We start from the raw sequence: 7910 nt of genomic DNA on the forward strand, positions 1-7910 counted from the left end.
TCTGTGTCAGTGCCTGCTTGTACCCATAAACATGCCTACACACAGATGCATGCACACATTCACTTGTGTGTTTGTGTCTTCATGTGAATCAACTAGAAAACAAAGCTTAGGGATTAATACTGGAGACAGGTAACAAAAATCCATGGTTCCCTAATTACTGCATTTGAATAAGTGTATTTCCACACTGAAACGTACAGAAAGTATGCAATCCATATATATAATTAGTGCATAGTACGCAGCATCTACATCCTTGTAAGAAAACAAATGCCCGATTTCACTAGAAACCAGATAAAATAATTAAGACTTAAAAAGAGACCAAGATTCATATATGCAATCCATATATATAAGCTCGTTTCAGCACATCTCTGCAACCCTAGATCCAAAGAGACCTTTTCATGTGAACGAGATGCCCATTAGAAATCAGCCTACAAATGCATATACTGTAACATGCCTCTCCTGTAGCGAAAAAGAACATGGCATTATCCCCAAAGTACCGGCATAGTGTAAAAATGTTATCTGGTACTTAAAAAACTTTGTTTCAACAAGAAAACTTTGTCTCAACAAGCTGCTTGTAGGCCTGATCGTATACCAAATTTAATACCAATCAAATGCTGGTGGGTTAAGTCAGAAGCATAAATACAAGATAACGCTCCTATAAATATGGGCTCTTGCAGAAAACAGACTTGAACTATATCAACTAAATCATTCCGCTGTTAACCCCAACATGTTATTTAAGATAACTCCCTACACTACGTAACTAACAGCTTCTTGTTTGCAATTTACCCTGATCATTTTGACCTCGTCATTTGCGAATAGTCAAGTTTATTGGATAGTCACTTCGTAGCCTAACAATTACACTGGGTTCACATGAGCGCAATGCTGCAGAAAAGTATTCTATATTATAATCTATTACTTAATGTGTAATTTTCTTAATAAAAGAGTATCGCTCAAAGTTCTCTAAACAAGTACCAACAGTAGCTGAACCTTGTATTTATGGCTTCCTGACAACCTGAAATCTGATATATCGCTTGTGAGGATGCTAACAAATTGCTTATGCTGAGTACTCTGGCGCTCTAACAAAGATTTGAGTGAATTTAATACAGATAACAAAAGTTTTGTGATAATGAATCAATCATACTTCTTGACATTTGTTGTGTTGAGGGATTGAAACGACATAGTTAAGAATGACACACGGCTCCCCTTGCATATTGCAACTCCAGCCCAGTTCTCAGAATCCTCATTTGCATGTTAACCCCATCCCATAAAAGTATCTATAAATAAAATGAAAAGGTTTAACTTTACTAGTGCACAGCACTAATTAACCATCACTATTAACTAACACCATAACATAATGGACAGAAACCAGTGACACTATGAAACCGTCGTAAAATGACAGAAGAAGAATTTGAAGCCATGGTGAATGGGAATTAATAGGAACAAAAATACCCAGGTTCAATTTTCTTTTTGCTACCTTTTTGTGCCTACATCTTAATCAACAGTCTTAGAAAATTAACGACAATACAAAATAATGGAGCTTGAAAACTATGAAATCAAAAGGTTCAGGACAATCATTAAAGCAAAGATTAGAAAAATCACCCCCATGGTTTAAGCAATGCGAATCCAATGCTGGTAACCTTACCCCCCCAAATTGCCATGCAGCAAGTGGCACATAGAAAATGGTTCCAAGGTAAAACCTGCATAAACAGAGGTTTCATTTCCCAGGAGTCTCCACATATGTACCTCATTTCAATTAATAAAGGAGAAGAATTTGTAAAACATATATGTATATATATATTATAATCATTATATATATATATATATATATATATATATACACACACACACACACAGACACAGATCTGAATCAGGCATGCAGACAAAAGCTGTGCTCATTTAACTTTACATATATGTTCTATATCAATAATCGCAAGTCTAGTTCCTCCTACAAGAACTTAAAAAGGAATGCAGGTACTAAATCCGAATAAACAAACAAAATTCTACAGTGTTCCACAATGAAAACAACTTTTTAGTAACAGCTGGTTACCTCAAGTAGATCTCCACATTAGATCAGATTCAGCCCCCTTTTCTCTACAAGACGGGAGAAAGGATACAACTTGCTTGCTATTTTAATTAGGAATTGCTTGCTGAAAAGGAGAGCTCCAAAGAAGGCAAAAAGTTGATAAATGGTGTCTGCCATACTGTAATACACCATCTTCCATACAAAAGAGTGATGGGATTATGAGATTAGCTACAATGCTTTTCAATACTTGGATTTGATTGCATATTACAAAGCATGAAAGGTTTGTATATTGTAATCTAGAGAGAGATGTAAGAATGTGGCTGGTCATTACTGAGAAAAGGTTTAGGCAGAGCCGAAGGAAAGGTGGCAGCTTTGTTTAGTGGGAGAGCATGTAAGTAATTTGTCTTTATGTGTTACTGAGAGCTTAAGGAAGACATGTTACTGAAGGTTAGATGCCGTTAAAGACTAAATAATGACCAGCAACTTGGCATGGGAGCAGCTCAAAGATGCTTTTCGCTAACACTGATGGTGGATGTTGAAGAGTTTGATAAAAACAGAAAATTCAGCAAATGATATTTACATATTGTCAGTGTCTGCTGATGTGTGAATCTATTAAAACTCTATTATGGTATTTTATATGGGGAATAGAGTTTGAGCTTTAGCTTTACAAACATGCAGATGGAGAACAATCAACAGTCAGTGCATGAGGGAAGCATTTGTTGTACTGACATTAACATATATCGTGACTGTGAGAGGCACATGCAGAGAACATCAGTATGATCGGGCCACCCTCCTCCACTATTCTGTTAACAAACATGATCAGATGAAAGGTCCACATCATTTAAAAGAAAGGTCTTAAAATCAGGAAAGTAATCAATTTTTACGAAAGGTTATGCCAACGAAGAACACAGTCTAGTATCAATCAAAAAGTATTTTGAAGCCTTCTACAATATGATGTAAATAGAAGCTTAGCATCCCACATTTTAGTTGAAATAGAAATTGAGAGATCAAGGATAGGATACAGAAGTGTCATTCATTTCAAGTGCTAAAGAAATGGATCTCCATTTACAGTTTTATGAAAATTGGTAGACCTTTATGAGGTTATTATATCACGAAGATCCTCCTAAATAAAATCTTCCTTTTATGTTAGAAACTACACCCGGATGTATATTACTAAAATCCGAGAGCATTTATGACCTTAAAAAGTAACTTGACAGTGCTGCCACTTCACTCTCACTGATGACATCATCACTGAGAACATTAGTACAACCATTGTTAAAAGAGATCAAACAGGTTCTACAAAATATCCCACTACCACTACATTGGCTTTCATAACACGTGTTGCCATTGTCATCCTCACTGCAAATTTCAACCACTTTGCCACCAAGATTTTACTGTCAGTATGAAATATTGAAATCATCTCCTTCACTAATAGCAGATAAATTCACAGCTTCCACGCCCTATAACATTATCTTCTACACTATCGTCAAACCCTATTTTGCATGGATACGGGTGTAGGTGCGGACACGAGATAAGACAAATTTGTAGAAGGTGACGCATCTATATACACATTGAAATTAATAATTTATATGGGATCAATATTGTTTTTACATTCACATGCAATGAGAACTAAAATCCCTATAAAAAAATTCTTTTTTTATTCACTAGATTATGAATTGAAAAACCGCTCGTTTTCAAACTAGATATCCAAACGACTCTTTAAAATTATAGTTATGAACTGGTATGGGCTGAAATGAATCTGACAAAGTTCAACAAGTTGTAGAAATTTGAGGTGAAACGTAAGACACACGTCATGTTTTAAACTAAAGCATGTATTATATAATTGAGTACACATATGAATAAATGTATGTATCTATTCAAGAAGTATCCAAGGAGCGTCAAACATGAATACAATAAGTGTTAGAGACACTGATACAGGAGCCCGGATGAAGTGTCCAAGTAACCTAGCACAAAACCTTCTGAATCCCCAAGTCCAATTCAGCATATTTCCTTGCTAACATCACTGCCTAGGACAGAGGTTGCATTACTACCTACAACAAAAATTTTAGTGGCTACCATAGATAGAAAAACAGTCCTAAATTGAGCATTTCTTTTTGTGACTGCATCTCCTTTACTGTTCTTGAAACAAATGTTTCATCACCAACCATGAACAATGATGATGCAGCTATCCCCTTCGTGAACTCATCTCTCGATCCAGCAACCAACTATACCAATGTTTGTTGTCCTAATTCAGAAAGCAATCTCTGGTAACACACCAGTCAGCAATAGCCTTTCATCACAAAATTATTTCTTTGCTTGCATTTTCACTAATTCCATCATTGCCTGTGAAGATGCAATGCTGGTTCCAACAAATATAAATCAAACATTAAGATCGATCACATTGAATTCATGGTTTTCTTGCCATAATCCCACATCAACCTTCATGTATTCTTTGGCCCTTGACGAAATTTTGATGGCCCTTCCTCTTTGGCAAGGACAGAGAACTATAGGAGGACAATTTTGGTGCACTACAAGTTCATTTAAGGCCATACAAAAGTTCATAAAAAAATTTCTAGAGGTGAAGTTAAGCAAAATAGATTTGATTTTATTTCTATAACTTTTGTTTGATTTCGCACATTGGAATCTTTTCAAGAGTTTTTTTTTAATAACTATCTGTATCTACTCTCTTAGGTTCCAAGCAAAGTGTTCTGTGACATCTTAGCTTTCTTTGTTTAATTAGGTAGAACGATGTTGAATATGGGTCTGGACTGTTGTGATTTTTGATTGAGAACCTGAGATGACTAAAACCCTGTTTTGATAGTATACGCCCACAGAAAACATTTGAAGCCTTTGATTACCCTAATCACCTAACAAATATGTTTTGCATATTTTTTTTCCCTTATTTGGACCTTGTATGTTCCTGCTCTCCATCAGCTACTAAAGAAGTATTATGGATAACACGAACTGAAAGATTACAAGACTTTCCCCATTAGCCGACAACTCCAAGCAAAAATTACTTTCAATCAAATTGGAATATAAACTAATAATCAAGATAGATGTTGTTGCCATGTGAAAGGATAAATTTACACAACACTCGCTTATCAACCATCGAAACAATCCTTCTCTCTTTTTCCCTTGCTTGTCACAATGACATCAACCGCACATCTAGCCAAGTCTTCAAAGGAGAAAAGGTAAAAGTCAAAGAAGGAAAGAGCTTATGTAAGTCCTAGCCAAATCTAATCAGAGTCTACTATAAATATCATCTGACATGGCTCGATATGTTCTTTTATAATGTTTGCTGCAATACAATATGATTCAAATATCCTATGCTGTTTTTGGCAATTTTTTGGGTGATATATCAAGATGTTCCGGATATTATCTAGCCACATTTCAACTTCAAAAAAGTGTTTGCTGTTGCAACAGCAGTTTGTGCTTTTATTTGTTTTAAAGAGCATGTTTTAGGGACCATGTTTGGATATTATCCGGCCACTGCATTATATATTAAAAAAAAAAGGAGTTGGTTGAGACCAAATTCTTTTGCAAGAGTTCTGCATCTCTTTCAGTTCCCAACCATTTACCTCGAGATGGACCGTGTTGCCGCATCATTGTCTTTGTCATGGATTGCCACACAAATAAGCCTCTTCTCTTCCTTGACTGCTTGTTGGTGGTAAGTTTCTCTCTCCCTAAATCTCTCCTCTTTTAAATCTCTCTTCTCACTTTCATCACGAATGCTATGTTACGTTTGGCTCAGAATATGTCTAAAAGGCATAACTTGGATTCTATATGAAATATGTTTAATGTTAGTACTATATGCCTGGAAATATCCTTAAATGGTTTTTAAGTGTTTAACATAAAAGAGCTACTACCTTCTTTACAGCTCCACCCTTTGATGCATCAAGTTGTACATATATGACATGTGCAAGCACTCTCCAGTCTCCAGTATGAACACCAGCATTTACTAAATATTCTCAATATATGTCATTCAGAAGGGACTAGACAAAGCTTATACAACATATCCTTGATATCTGTTATTTAGAACACTGATATCTAGTGAGACTAGACAAAGCTTATACAACTAACACCAGTGTTGTAATAGAGTCGATATACCTAGTAAGAAGTTGAATAAGGTTATGGACTTCTCATGAATGGTTGTAAGAACCCCTCTCTTCCAATTATTCACATTTATTGTCATCCAGCATTCTTAACAATTAACACTAAGCATTTTTCGTAAGATCAATCTTAATTTAGACAAACTATCATGAACTTTTCGTCTGAGTAATATAAGCGCGTCGAATATTATCTATGTAAGAGTCAAATCAAGATGTAAACAATTTCTCTCATTTATTCCCATGGTAGCAAATAAAGGAAAATATATCATACCTGAAATGCACTGCGAAGAACTGCGCTCTCTGAAACAATGCCCTTTTTTCAATCAGTTGTGATTAGAGAACCCTACAAAGACTCAATTTCGTCTTTGCCTGTAGGAATAACTCACATATATCTCTACAATGTCCAATCAAGATTCCACCTTGCTCAACCCCATAATGCCCTAAATTTAGCCCCTTCAGCTTCTGCGACTATCTCCAAACCCTAAAAAATCCGAATATTTGCAGAGCTTTAATTGCCAAGATCAATTTTCTCTAAGAAACCAATATTGAACTTGTAAAAGATTAATAAAGGGAACACGAAATCTAATTGGAGATTCATATTTCATTATCAAATAATTTCTCAATACAAACCTTGATGCAATTTCAACGCCAGAACGAATTATTCCAAAAAAAAAAGAGCAGGAATCGGCGGGGGCATTATTCTGATGAATCCCGAGCTCTAATCCAAATTCTAACACTCGATCAGACGTTTGAAGCAGCTCCATTGAAACCGTTAATCCCTTTTTTTGTGCTTTTCTCCTCTTTTTACCCATCTTTTTCCAGGGTTTTTGTTCCCATCCTCCCCTTCCCTTTTTCTTGGATGGAGATTTGTAAGACGATTAGGCGGTAATTTTGTCTCCCCATGCTCGCAGCGTGTGGTACTTTTTAGGGCTGGTTTGGATTGAGGGGAATGATGCTGAAGGGAAGTTAGGGGAACATTCATCTTCATTCATCTTGTTTGGTTAATTCACTCTAGTTTTTATTGGTTCACCCCTAAGGCTGCGTTTGGCAAGGGGTTAAGGAGAAGGGATTAAAGAGAAGGGTTAACTTATGGCCTGTTTGGATTCGTAGGGGGTGAAGGGAAGTTAAGGAAAACTGAGTGAAGGGAAGTGAAGGGAAAGGAAGGGAATTGAATTCCCTTCTCCTTGGTTACACCCCAATTTGGGGGTAACAATTTTTATACTATTAGGGGGTGAACCAAGGTGAATGGAGGTGAATTAACTTCACCTCCTAAGTGTTCCCAAACAAGGTGAATGGAGGTGAATGGTTCCCCTAACTTCCCTTCACCCTCATTCCCCTCAATCCAAACAAGCCCTTAGTTAATCCATCGTGAAGGGTTAAAAAAATTCTAAATCCGTTTGGATACGATAGTTAAGACAAGGGGTTAAGTCTTTTGTGTTTGGCAAATGGAGAGGGGTTAAGGAGATTAATCTTATTATTTTTTAAAAAAAATACCACTTTCGCCCCTATTGAAAATTTATAAATAATTATCTCATCAAAAATGAAAAAAATTAGAAAAACTTTGGACATTCATACCTCATGGTAATTCTTCAAATATGTGACAATCCACTGTCTCATTCACCAACACAATCAAATTGTAACAAAAAAGAGCTCAGATTAAATCTAGTTAACAATACACTGTCTCATTCACCACCTCAATCAAATAAAAAGCCAAGAGGAGCTCAAGTTGCATCTATTTAACGATCCGCTGCCTCATTCTCTAACCCTAGCCTCAAACGCAC

General features: G+C 36.1%; 1 long non-coding RNA gene across 2 annotated transcripts; it reads right to left on the reverse strand.

Annotated features, from left to right (window-relative positions):
* LOC109840682 lies at window positions 131-7121 on the reverse strand. Of its 2 annotated transcripts, XR_002246988.1 has the most exons (6): window positions 6760-7121; window positions 6401-6610; window positions 2750-2823; window positions 2045-2212; window positions 1597-1694; window positions 131-456 (listed from the first exon to the last, which is right to left on the reverse strand). It is a non-coding gene; the product is annotated as an uncharacterized LOC109840682 (long non-coding RNA). The 2 variants fall into 2 exon arrangements; XR_002246987.1 differs by lacking the exons at window positions 2045-2212; window positions 2750-2823 and having other exon boundaries at window positions 6760-7110.

The sequence above is a fragment of the Asparagus officinalis genome, chromosome 5, assembly GCF_001876935.1.
Source record: "Asparagus officinalis chromosome 5, Aspof.V1, whole genome shotgun sequence".
In the NCBI taxonomy this organism is placed as follows: Eukaryota; Viridiplantae; Streptophyta; class Magnoliopsida; order Asparagales; family Asparagaceae; genus Asparagus; species Asparagus officinalis.